Consider the following 14,202-nt stretch of genomic DNA (forward strand, 5'->3'; position numbering starts at 1 on the left):
CAGTTTTCCTTATCTGGCTTTATTTATTCCTCTGTTTCCCAAAATTCCAATCAGGCTGCCTGTTTTCTCTGAGCCCTTAGTCATTTTTACTATTTCAGCACTGAGTGGTAGCCAGGTTCAGATTTGCTAAGAGTTTGCTGTTGGTGTGCTGTTACATACCAACACCCAAGGATGTTTCCCCAAGAGGGAAATCCAAGCCGAGATTTTTCACATATACATGGTATCTTTTTCAGGAAGAAGCAGGAGAGTTCCTACAAAAAGTAGTCTATATCCACAAGCCTCTCTCTGGGTTCAGTGTAGGCTCGCATGCCTCCTCTAAGTTTTTAGCCTGTGGTCTCTCACAATGAAATTCTGCTCTAGGCAAGGTCTCTGTGATTGGACCTTCCCCAGGCTCCTGTGCCACACCTAGAGTCACCAACGTCACAAAGCCATGTCATATCTTGAGCCCGCAGACCATGAAAACCAATGCAACTCTGGGGTGGGACCAAGGCCCACACACCCTGTGCTGCCTATTGCTCCTAGTCCAAGACTTCTGCAACCAGCCACAGTTGATGCTATCTGGACTAGAAGTCTGAAAGACTATGGTCATATGTCTTCCCCTGGCACAGAAACTATTTTGTTGTTTGGCAAGCCTTGGGGTGGGATCTGTTAGGATCTGTCCACTGTTAAATTTCAGTAGCACATCATTAAGTTTCCAACAAAGTCTTGTCCTTACTACTCTGTGGGCTTTTATCACACTTTGTTGATTAAAATTGGAGTAGTGATGGTGAAAGGCAGTCTCTTGGCTCCTGAGGCTGAAAATAAACTGGTTTGCACCTGAGATTCCCATCTTCATGGACCTGAACAGTCTGGGGAGTATGTCAAAGCCCACACCACAGGTAGTGGTGATGATGCAGACTGAAACTTGGGTCCATCCCATTAGGACATAGGTCTCTGCCTGGTGTCCCAGCTGCTAGCACCAATCTAGTTATAGCTGTGCTGCTAGAGGGTGAAGGATGGGTGGCCTTTGGCCATCAAGGCTGTTCATAAGCTAGGATATACCTAAGTCTCACATTTCTACAGTCTTGGGAGCAGGGTAAATGGGCCCTGAGCCCACTCCAAGGGTAGAACTAGTACAGATTGAAAATGAAATCTGTCACACTTGTACAAAGATCTCCACTGGATGCAGGTTGCTCTAGAGCTCCACGTGTGACCTCTGGACTGTGTACAGGGTCTCTAGGTTCTGCTGAGTGCTAGGCCTCCCCATGGCACTGAACTCTGAGACAAATCATTGTGCTAGCTTTCCTGTCTTGACCCCCTGGCAGGTGGTGTCTTGCTCCCAGCTCTATTGCTCAAGGTTGAAGACTAAGTGGAAATTACAGTCCACCACCTGACCTAACATAGCTCCAGTGCCTTGGGTTCCAGATATTGACCTGAGGTAAGGGTCATGGGGCTTTGCCCAGAACTGGGATTCAATACAGCAGGCCTAGTACTGTGTCTCAGATCAAATGCCTGGACTTAATTCTCTCTGCCTCCTGCAAGTGGAGAAGAATGTCTGACTCCATGCTGGGAGACTTGGAGATGGGGAAGGAGTAAAGCAGGCAACTCTACTTCTGCCTCCTCACTATGTCTTTTTGTTTCATTACACAAAGCAAGCACTATGCCTTCTCACCTGATTTCCTTAGTTATTGTGGAGGTGCTTTTATGCATGTGTTACTGTTCAACTTGGCATGTTTATTGAGAACTGATCACTGAAGGATCTTACCTTCTATAGTCAGTTTTGCTCTATTTAGATTAATAGTTACTTATTTTAACATTTTTCATTCTTTTACTTCTAACCTATGTCCTTATATATAAAGTGTATTTATTAGAATCACATAGATCGGTTTTGAAAAAAATCTAACTTTATAATCTTAATAGATTGGTTTTGAAAAAAATCTAACTTTATAATTTTAGTTTCGATGGAAAATTTATAAAAAATAGAACTTTGTTTATTATTTATGAAATGTTATCTTGTATTTTTTTCAGTTTAATTTTATATCACGTTCCCTTTTTTGTTCCTCTCTTGGCCCTTTGGTAATCAAATTCAATATTCATTTGCCATTTTATGTCTATGTATATAACTAAGTGTTAGTTATATATTCCTTACTATTTGTTATTATTCTATGGATTATTTTATTTGTCCTATTACCAATCTCCTGATATTGCTGGAACTTTTGGACACTTTTATTCCATTTATATTCCCTCTACATAGTGTTGCTTGTATTTTGGTTTTCTTTATTTAAAATAATGAAAGACATCAATATTAATGATTTGTGTATTCAATATTTATTTATAGCATCCATCTGTCTTAGTCTACTTTCTGTTAATGTAACAAATTCCACAAACTGGGTTATTTATAAACAATAGAAGTTTATTTGGCTCATGGTTCTGGAGATTTTGAAGTCCAAGAGCATAGAATCAGCACCTGGTAAGAACCCTCTTGCTGAGTCATACGTGGTAAGAGTCAAGAAAACACATAGGAGACGGGAAATCAGGCTGAATTTATTCTTTTACCAAGAGGCCACTCCTGCAAAATTGAACCCATCCCCACAATAACAGATTTAATTCATTCATAAGGGTAGAACCCCATAACCTAAAAACCTCTTAAAGTTTTAACTTCCAATACTACCATGGTGGCAATTGAATTTCAACATGATTTTTGGAGGGGCCATCAAACCATATAGTTACTCCTCCTGGTATTCTTTATTTCTTCTTGCATTTTTACTTGAGATGATTTTTCCCCTCTGCTTTAACAGATTTCTTTCACTTTTCTTCTAGGGCAGAACTTCAGTTTTCTTTTGTATGAAAGCATGCTTATGGAACCTTTTCTGTTTCTATAATTCTGTATAGAATTAGAAGTTGGAAGAGTTTTTCCTATCAGAATTAAAAGATGTCATTCCATTACTTCCAGCTTTTATTTTATTGTTTTGTTGCAATCCATTCTATACTTCATTGTTACACTTTGGAATAATTGGAGTAAAGTTCTTTTCTTTTCTTTTCTTTTTTTTCCTGAGTACCTTAAGGTTTTCTCCTTTTTCAATTTTCAGGTGTTTTTTGCTGTGGTCTTGTTTTTTGACGTAATGTTTGTTTGATCCTGCTTATTGCTGACTTTTCATTTTCAATAGACTGTTTTTTTTTTTTTAATATTGTAAAGTTCACCAAAAAGTTGAGTGGAAGGTACAGAAATTTCCCTTGTACTCTCTGGCCCCATTCTTTATTCCTTCTTCATATCAACATTCTCCATCAGAGTGAAATACTTATTATAATTGATGATCTTATATTGATACATTATTACCCAAAGTCCACAGTTTACATTAGTATTCACTCTTGGAATTGTATTTTCTATGGGTTTAGACAAATGCTTGATGACATGTATCCACTACTATAGTATCATAAAAATTTTAAAGATTCTCTGAACCCCACCTGTTTATCTCTGTCTGTCTTTCTCTCTCTCCCTTCCCTCGCCCCCTCTCTCTTTGCTAAGACCTGGAAACTACTGATCTTCTTATTGTTAGCATAGTTTTGCCTTTTCCAAAATATCATGTAGTTGAAATAATACAATATGTAGTCTTTTAGATTAGCTTCTGCCACCTAATATGTACATTTAAATTTACTCCAGGCATTTTAATGGTTTGATGGCTCATTTCATTTTTACTACTAAATGATATTCCTTTGGATAGATGTACCAGTTTTTTTTTTTTATTTATTCACCTTTTCAGAGTTTTGTCAGTTATCCATAAAGCTCCCATAAATTTTTCATGTGCAATTTATTATTATTATTTTTATTTTTGCCATGCTGGGGATTGAACCAGGGCCTCATGCATATTATGTAAACACTATACAAACTGGGCCACATCTTACCCACATGTAAAGATTCTGGTGTGAACATAAATATTCAACTGCTTTGAGTACATTCAAAGAGGTGATTACTGAATCATACAAAAAGTACATTTGGTTCATTAAGAAACTGCCAACCTGTCTTCCAAAGTGGCTGTATATTTTAAATTTCCAATGCATGAAAGTTATTGTTGGTGCATATCCTCGCTAGCTTTGATATTATCTGTATTATAAGTTTTGGCCTCGAGGAGCACCTTTTACTTTGGGTTGATTCTTACAACTCTAAATACGCTTAACCACTAACTTTCAAATAAATTGGGATTGTGGCTCAGTGGCCCAGTGCTTGTCTCACATGTATGATGTACTGGGTTCGATGCTCACTACCACATAAAAAAATAAGTAAATAAAATAAAGGTGTTATGTTCATCTACAACTAAAAAATATTTTAAAAATTATAAGGACATTATACCTGTATTGTGAGTCCTATATGCATTGTTTCTTTTAGGAGCATGTTTTCTCACTTTTCCCTTTTTGCTTGTGTTTGGATATTTTAAATTAATTAATCTATCCAATAAACTATTCCTCTTTCCTGCTGTGTCTAATCTGCAGTTCAATCATCTATTAAGATCTTAATTTTAAGTATCATGTTTTTCACTTCAGTAATGTTTGATTGGATCTTAATGTAGATTCTAATTCTCTGCTAATCTGTACATTTTTCTTCAACTTTGTTTCTTTTGTTTCTTTCCCTATGTTTTATTTATCATATTAATCTGAGTTATTTTAAAATTCTTTCTGATAACTACAGTGTTTTTTTTTTTTTTTTTTTTTACTTCTTTGTGACTGTGGTTATTCCGTCAAATAGACCTTCCCTTGGCAAGGCTAGTATTTTTTGAATAATCAGTTAGTACTTTTCATCTGTACAATTGTTAAGGTACCATATGATATTTTCATATAATAGAAATAATTTAATCTTTTCTAGATTAGGAGTGAATGATCTTTATCTAACTTGGAACTGTTTTTTGTCACTCTCCACATGGAAATTCTGCTCTGGTATTTGCATGTATGAGGTTTAATGATATAAAATATAATTCTATGTACTTTTAGAAAATGGCAACTGTCCTGAGGGGGGGAAATTCCAAATTTCTTTCTCAAGTCCTGCATGACCACTAATGACTCCAGTATTGGATGGATGGCAAAATTTTGCCCTCCATCCCAGCCCCTATTTCTTCTGTGATTGTCCTCTTCTTGGATGATATCAGCTTCTCAGCCTCTAGTTTTTCTGAAAATCAACAACTACCACCAGGGAAAAACCATCTGTAGGTATTTTCCTCACCGTTGATAGTTTCTTCAATTTTCAGGACTTAGAAACTTCTAGTCTCTTTTCTTTCTATAGTTCTCAGATGCCTTTAAAAATATTTTCAATTTTTTTTCAATTTTGTTCTCAGCAAGAATATTGAGTTGCTCTGAATGACTCTGCATTATATTCTATTAGCTTTGTTAGGTGATGAGTAAGTGGATGCATTTTGTTCTGAATATTCATATTTTCTTTTGTAGTTTCTTTTCTTTGATCAAGAAGTTATTTAGAAGTCTGTTTTAAATTATTCATTTATTGGGAGGAATTGGAAGAGTAACTGTCTCAATGTTACTATGGTGTGGATAGGAAATATTACCTCTATCACGTTATTCTTTGGGTATATGCCAAATGTTCAGTTGCATTGTCTTCTTTAGAAAGAGTTGATGCAAGTTTGAAAGTGATATGTATCCTCAATTGTTAGATATAAAGTGTGTGTGTGTGTGTGTGTGTGTGTGCAAGCATGCGTGTGTGAATTAAATAAAACATTTTATATGGAGTAGGATTCTGTTTCTTTTTATCTTTATTTTCATCTACTTAGTCTATCAATTGTTGAAAGATCCAAACATACTAGTTTAGGATGGTATATTTTAATTTTATCAGTAATTTGGGACTAAACTACGACATATATCCATGTTAAATATTGTCAAATGCTTCTGGTGATTGAGTAATGACTCCCTCTATGCACAATAATTTTTCTTATACTATGTTTTGTAAAAAAAAAAAATATTGTGACTCCAGCAATTTTTGAGGTTATTTTATTTGGTGATTCTTTTCCACTTCACAATTAAATATTTTTATACTTCTATTTTGCATGTGTTTTTTACAGCAGATAGGGGAAAATTCAATGCAACAATTGTTTCTTTAAGCAAGTTTAATACATTTGTCTACCTTAATTTGATACTGATGTATCTTTTTTATTTTCTGCTTTTATCTTAGCAGATTTATTTCTCTACATTAAGCCCATATTTTTGCATGTATTGCAATGATTGAGTTTTTAAAAACTTCTTTAAATTCATATTCCTTTGCTAGTAGTTCATTATAGTCCCAAGTCTTAGCATTTACAGATTTTTAAAACTCATTTTCTTCAATGAATATAGTTTCATATTAGCTATTTCTATCCTGAGTCCTAATAATAATACAACTTTTTGAATCTGTTCATTTCTTATCTAATTTTATGATATTGCATTGACTACATTAGTTCCATCATTTTGCAAATCTCACATACCTCCAAACTTAGACATTTTCATTACAATCACAATTATTTTATTATGAATGTTTACTAAGATTTTCATGTGGGATTTCTTATATAAACTCCTTGTTTTTATGTTCTATTACTTTCTGTAGAACTTCTTTTACTAGTCCTTCAGTAAGGATCTTTTTAAGGTCAACACATATTGTAACAGATGAATTTAAATTTTTACCTATAAATTATTGTATTTACTTATGCATTATGTACTATAACATATATAACACATAATATGTGTTACACATATAATATTTATAGTGTACAAGTACATTATAACTAATATTTTAACAGTTTTAATCACATGCCAGTAAATATTTATATTCTAAAAAAATGAGTTAATCGTACCAGTATTTTAATATGAAGTATTATGAAGAAGAGTTTTCTGTGTAATTTACACAATAATGCATTTGGGTTGTGTTGGCTCACTGAGTGTGGGTTTCAAGATCTTCATCATTATATTAAGATATCTTTATTTCCATACCCTATTTCTCTGGATTTTTTATCCATGACCTCTCTCACAGTGGACCATTTCTTTATTTGGTTTGTAATTTTGTTTGTGAGCTAATCTTCAGTGGAATCTTTTTCCCTTTGGGAATTTCACACTTGCTGAAATGATCAAGTATCTTATCTCCATCGTATTTCATTTAACATTACTGGACTAACATGGATTTACATAGCATAGGGCTAATTTTTACATTATATTTGTTATGGTTTGGATCCAGAAGGGCACCCACTACCTCCCCACACACATCCAACCCTCATGTATTAGATAATGCAGCAAAATTCAGAAGTGAAATGACTAGATTCTGAAGGCTATGTCTTAGTGGATTAATCCATCAGATGGATTAATAATTTGAATGAACTGCTTGTATAGTAATTGCAGCAAGATAGGGCATTGTGAGATGAAGAAGGTCACTGAGGGTGTGGCCTTGGGGACTATGCCAGTTCCTGGCCTTTTTGGTACTCTCTCTGCCTCCTCCTGCCATGAGCTGAACAGATTTCCTCCACTATGCACTTCTGCAATGACATTTTAACTCATATCAGATCCAGAACAATGAAGTTGATCAACCATAGTCTGAGGCCTCTTAAACCATGAGTCAAAATAAACTTTTTGTCCTCTAAGTTTTCAGGCATTTTGGTCACATAGTGATGAAAACCTAACATAATATTCATGACTTAGCATGATACTTTATACTTTACTTTTATGCTCACAGTAGTTTGAGGTTTTGATTTCTTAATGGAATGTATTGTATCATAACCAGAAGGTTTGTTGTTGTTGCTGTTATTGTTCCAAACTATGCTGCTTTCCTCTATCGGCAGATTTTAAAGTTACTTTAATGGATGCTTAAAGGTTACGAACAACACCAATTCCAGGCTTTCCTATTTGTGCATGGATCTCAATCTCTACCCAAGACTATCTGTAACTGCAAACAATTTGAAACAACACCCCTCTCTAATAAAACCTGAATTTTAATGATACCCAGGCTGTAGCAACTTCAACTTATGATCTTATCTCTCCAGGTTTAGAAAATTCCTACTTGTACTGGGGAATTTTTTCTTCACATTTCACTGTACATTCAAAACTTCTTAATGATGGGGGACTCAGTCTACCATGGTACTGAAACTCAAACAACATGTTAATGTCTATATAATGTTTTACCACATTTGGTCAAAGAAATGTATTATATAGTTTATATTTTATTATACTCTTTTTTTGAAAGCAGTCATTTTTTCTCAGTATTTATAAAAACTGCACTGTTAAGAATATTGTAGATTACTTCAGTATTTAAGGAAATCTGGAATACTATATTTTAAAATTACATTTATAACTGTATTTATTAAACAATTTGTATAATTGTACTTTTATATTCATAGATCATTATCTTGTCTTTTACTTAATCAGGTAGATAATTACCCAACTGGTAAGACTAATTATTATTTTAAAAATATGTTCAAGTGAATGTAATCATGCAAATAGATGTCATATTATCTAGATACCATCATTATATCATTTCAAAAATTTTCTTTGTAATTGGATGAAGTACATTTTTATTCTTCAAAATTACATTGTAGGCATGAGTTGAATCACAGTTTATTAATTTTTGTTTCATGGAATATGCAATTCCTTTAGCACATTCACTATTCATGCTACACTAGATATAGTGTTAATGCAGAGATAGACTGCATGGCTTGCACATTTAGAGAACCTAAGCCACAACTCCATGAGAAATATTGACTCTTATCATCACCTTTCCCTTCTCCAAGCTCAGTCCTTTGTTCAGAAGCTCCCACCCACCTCTCACCTTCTTTTGCCTTTCCTTGTTTAACTTTTATCCAGTGTGTCCCTCTCTAAAACCTTTTATTCTTTGAATTTTCTAGAATCTCTTTTCTACTGTCACATATCTTTTTATCTTAATGATCACATTTGAAAAAGTACATCTGTGTGGCTCACATTCCTAAAGGTATGCTTACCACTTTTGTACTTGCCTGCTTGTTATATATCACAGTTATTATTCCATCAAGTTGCAAATAATTATAGAATTGATGGGCAAATAACTTACCTCAAAGGATAGAGTAATAGAGTAAATAACTTACCTCTAACACTACCAGGATTTTTTTTTTTCATTTTTGGTACTAGGGATTGAATCCAGGGACACTTAACCACTGAGCCATACCCCCAGCCATTTTTTTTTTAAATTTTATTTAGTGACAGGGTCTTGCTGAGTTGCTTAGGGCCTCTCTAAATTTATGAGGCTGGCTTTGAACTAGTGATCCATCTGCCTCAGCCTACAAAGCTGCTAGCATCACCACGCTTAGCCTACTAGGATTTTGTACCAAGAGAGCCAGGATTCGGAACTCAGGTAGTGTCACTAGTAGTTAAAAACAAGAGTTAGGGGCTGGGACTGTAGCTCAGTGGCAGAGCACTATCCTGGCATGTGTGAGGCACTGGGTTCGATCCTTAGCACCACATAAAAATAAATAAAATAAAGGCATTCCCTCCATCTACAACAAAAAACAGATTTAAAAAAGTTAAGTAAGCCAGAACACTTACTTTTAATTTCTGTTTATTGTAATTATTAATACATATTAACTGTATAAGTTAATGGCCTTCCTGTGGCATTTGTATACATGCATATTTTTTTTACCCTCTCCTACCTTTCCCCTCTCTCTCCTCACTCCTCCTTTTCCCTCCCAATCCATAATAGTCCCTCTTCCACTTCCAGATCATTTAATTGTTTTTTTTTTTTTTTTAGTTCCCACATGAGAGAAAACATGTGATACTTGTCTTTCTGTGTCTGGCTTATTATTTTGCTTAACATTATGTCTCCCATCCAATTCATTTTCATGCAAATGATAGGGTTTCATTTTTCTGTATGGCTAATAATAGTGTGTGTATACACACACACACACACACACACACACACACACACATATATATATATATATATATATATATATATATATATATATATATGCCATATTTTCTTTATCCAATCGTCTGTTGATGAACACCTAGGCTGATTCCATATCTAGGCTAATGTGAATAGTGCCCCAATAAACATGGATATGGAGGTTTCTTTCTTGTATACTGATTTTATTCCTTCTGTTATGTTCCCAGGAGTGGTGGTGGAGCACAGGTCAGTTCATTTTTAATTTATTGAGGATCCTCCATGCTGTTTTGCATAGTGGATGTACAAATTTGAATTCACATCAGTGGTGTGTAATAGTTCTTTTCCCTCCATAACCTCTCCAGTATTTGTTATTATTATTATTTTTTATAATGGTCATTCTGACTGTGATGAGAATAAATGTGTGGAGTTTTGATTTGCATTTCCCTGATGGCTGGAGATCTTGAGTATTTCTGTATAGATTATGTACATTTAATCAGATTTGAACTCTGATTTCCCCATTGGTTCAATATTGCAAAATACATCCTGTAGGGTTTCAGGAGCCTGACCATCTTGATGGTGTGTATCATGCCATGTCCTGGGATAGTATTATTTGTTTTGGGATGAAAGATTCTTTTGACTTCTGGTACATGACTTGATTCAATTTAGACGAGAAATTAGAAAATTGTTTTTGTTTGCTTTACATTTCAAGAATTCTTTATATTAGGAGCTCTTTGAAATGGGTCTGTATTACATCTATCTTTAATAACAGCTGTGTTAAATCCTACCCGCTTCTAACCCCTATCCCTTATTATAATAAGAAACATGTGGGTTCTTGAAAGGACTTTAAAAGCATGGGCTTTTAAACAGGATAATGCAAGTTACTTGAATTAGTTATGGTTACAATTTTCTCCATAAATTTCAAGGCAAAGAAAAACTCCTTGATCTACCAAATGTAAGAATAATGACATTCGAATTTATCAATCTTATTGAGGATTCCAAGTTTTACACTTAATTAAAAGAATAACAGGAGAAGGTCACTTTTGGTATTTAGACCATTTCCTGATCTGTAATTAGTAGAACCTCTATTTATTAATCAAATCTCATAGACAAGATTATGTTTGTGCATCTTTAATTTTTATTATAAACATGTGAATTTAAAAAATGGCAAAAGAAAAAGAACTCTATCCATAATCTTACCATATGATGTAATTTCTATTAGCACATTGACATATACTTAGTTGATTTGTTATCCTATGCATATGTGGCAGTAAGGTTTTTAAATACATAGTTGTAGCCATCCATCAATGCAAATATGTAATCATCATAATCATCACTTTTTTAATATTTTATATTATTGTGTATACATTTATTTTTTAAAATTTTAATTTGTTTTAATTACTTATACATGACAGGAGATTACACTTACACACTTTGATCAATCATAATTCCTCATTTTTCTGAGTATACATGTTGTAAGATCACATTGGTCGGCAATCATATATATATACATGAAGCAATAATGTCTGTTTCATTCTACTATCCTTACTATCCACACATTCCCCTCCCCTCCCCTCCCTTCACTTCCCTCTACCTAGGACAAAATATGCCTTGATATTGTACACCAGAATATTTACCACCCTTTTTTTGTTTTTACCATAGTCATTGGTTTCTTATAAACGGGTGGTTGTAGGTTTCTATAAGCTAGGGTCCCTACAGAGGTCATTGTTCATTCTTTCTCTTCCTGAATATTACAACACTGATGCAAGAAAGATAACAATAGTGGTGTACTTGTCACTTTTCTCTTTCTCTCTGCTTCAAATTCTCTCCCACCCTTGCATATGAACTCTTTAAAGCTGAAGCACTTGACCTTACCGATTTTATAGCTGTAAAATTGATTGATTTTGATGTTTTCCCATATTTTCTATAGACATTGGCCACCTTTCCCACTTTCTTGAGTTGATTTTGATCATATCAATTTCTTGCTCACTTATTCAGTCCACCCAATACTCACTAATTCTTTGGCATCACTCTAGATGATCACTACCTGCACCTTTTTATCCTCTCATTATGATACCTAGGCATGTCTCCTATGACACCTACAAACTTCTCTGAAATCCAAATCCCTAAATTCTGCTCTCTGACCATAATCATCCATAATTTTTTGTAATATGTTTGCTCTTTTTCTTCATTGATGATTTTATTCTATTACTGCATTTTGTTCTCGAAATTATCAGGCATCCTCTGCCATACCTCTTTACTTATCTCCTACAGGAACATGTTCTGTCCCTTCTTCACTCTCAAATTTACTGTCAACTCATGGCTTTTGGTTCTTCCTTCACACCTGATCTATAAAACATCAACCCATATTGAATTTCATTAATATCCTTTTCTGTTTTAGCCACTAGGCCTACTAGTGCTATTCCAGACAGGTGCTTTCTATCCTTAGCTGAAGAAACTAAATAAAGTCTTCCCAAAGAGCTTAATCAGCTCTCTTGGATTATCTCTCAGTGTCTATCTACACCTTTTGGTTCTTTTCCAGAAAATACTATGTGACTCCCATCCATCTTTGACTGATATGTCAGGTGTTTCCTCCTTTTTCACCTAGACCTGCAAGAACATCAGGAAGTAAATTTTCTTAAGTTAAAACATATCTAATGAAAGTTCTACAGCAAGTATCATAAGCAACTGTGAAACTGTAATCATTCTGATGAATGTCAGAAGGGAAAAATAAGCTCAGTGCTCTTTATATATTTAAATATTATATTGGAAATCCTAGTCAATGTGGTAAGAATAGAAATATATGGAGAATATATGAATTGTAAATAAGTAGTAATACTATTTTTATGTGGGGTAAAATGATATTTTAAGATATATAGGAGCCCAGTGTAGTCGCATATGCTTGTAGTCCCAGCAGCTCAGGAAACTGAGGCAGGAGGATGGCAAGTTTTAACCAGCCTCAACAACTTTGCAAGGAACTAAGCAAGTTAGCAAGACCCTGTCTCAAAATAAAAAATAAAAAGGGCTGGGGATGTGGCTCAGTGTTGAAGTGCCCCTGAGTTCAATCTCTGATATCAATAATAATAATACACAAGAGAAGAAATGTAAAACTTAAAACTTATTAAAGCACCTATATTTGATATGTACTGATCTGTGGGGCAAATGACATGATGAAAAATATGAACATATTGATAGGACAATTTTAATTGTGATGAAAAAGGTGGCAAAATATGTGGGAATCCTGCAGGAAATTTTGTACCAAACAGTGTAAAAAGCATGCTAATTATAGTTATAATTTTTTTAGTATTTTGGAGGGACATTTAATCTCAAATTTTTATTTTTTTATTTTCAAACATCAAGAAAATGTAAATGTCCTTTTAGGAGAAGATAATTTTTTATCTTCCCTCTCTGATAAAGTGAACCTAAAGGACTAACATCTTGCTGAAATTTTTATCGTAAGTAATACTTCATCATTATTCAACCAAGAGAATATATTTTTAAATAAGATTGTTTCAAAGGAAGTCTTTTAATTATTCAAATAGCAAAGCTATTTCTTATACATATTAAAATACAATTTCAAAATTTCATTAATGTAAAATGTAAATGTCAGTTTAAGACTGACTTATATATAGTTTATTTTTTATATTTTTTTGAAATTAAAATCTTTATAAGAATTTAAAAATACTTAGCATAATCATTACTGTTTTGGTCAGGTTTAGCATTGCTGTGACCAATCTATTCAACAAGAACAACTTAGAGGAAGAGAAGGTTATTTTGGCTCACAGATCCAGAAATCTCAGTATCTCAGTCCATAGACTCCATTGCTCTGGGCCTAAGGTGAGGCAGCATATCACGGCAGAAGGGCCCAGTGGAGTAAAGCTGGTCATCTCAAGATTGGGGAGTGGGGGGGGGGGGAGGGCAGAAAGCATAGAAAGAGAGAGAGGAAGAAGGATGGAGCCCTAAGATGCACTCTTCCTGGGAGAGACCCAGTGATCCTCCTCCTCCAGCCATACCCCACCTGCCTAGAGTTACCACCCAGTCATTCAAACTAGTACAGATTGATGAAGTTATAGCTCTCATAATCCAATCACTTTACCTCTGAATATTCCTGCATTAACAGACGTTTTCCCAGGATACCTCATAACCAAACCATAGCGATTACTTTTTATTTATATTTTCTATGTTGTTACTGTTCATTTATGTTACATAACAAGAAAAAGTAATATTTATAAGATATATTGTTACAGTATATATTTTGAGAATTGGGTAAAAGGTAAAATAATTCATTTAAAATATGAAACTAAAAGAATATTTAGGGTTTATTGATTGATTTACACATTTTTCCTTAAAATTGT

The 14,202-nt window shown here is 34.1% G+C and overlaps 1 protein-coding gene across 3 annotated transcripts in view; it reads left to right on the forward strand.

The window, feature by feature from the left end:
- The window catches only part of ADAMTS19 (ADAM metallopeptidase with thrombospondin type 1 motif 19), a 254,721-nt gene that overhangs the window by 111,642 nt on the left and 128,877 nt on the right, over positions 1–14,202 (forward strand). The gene's annotated exons all lie outside the window — the stretch shown is intronic.

This window comes from Spermophilus citellus (genome assembly GCF_964194105.1).
Source record: "Spermophilus citellus genome assembly, chromosome: 1".
In the NCBI taxonomy this organism is placed as follows: domain Eukaryota; kingdom Metazoa; phylum Chordata; class Mammalia; order Rodentia; family Sciuridae; genus Spermophilus; species Spermophilus citellus.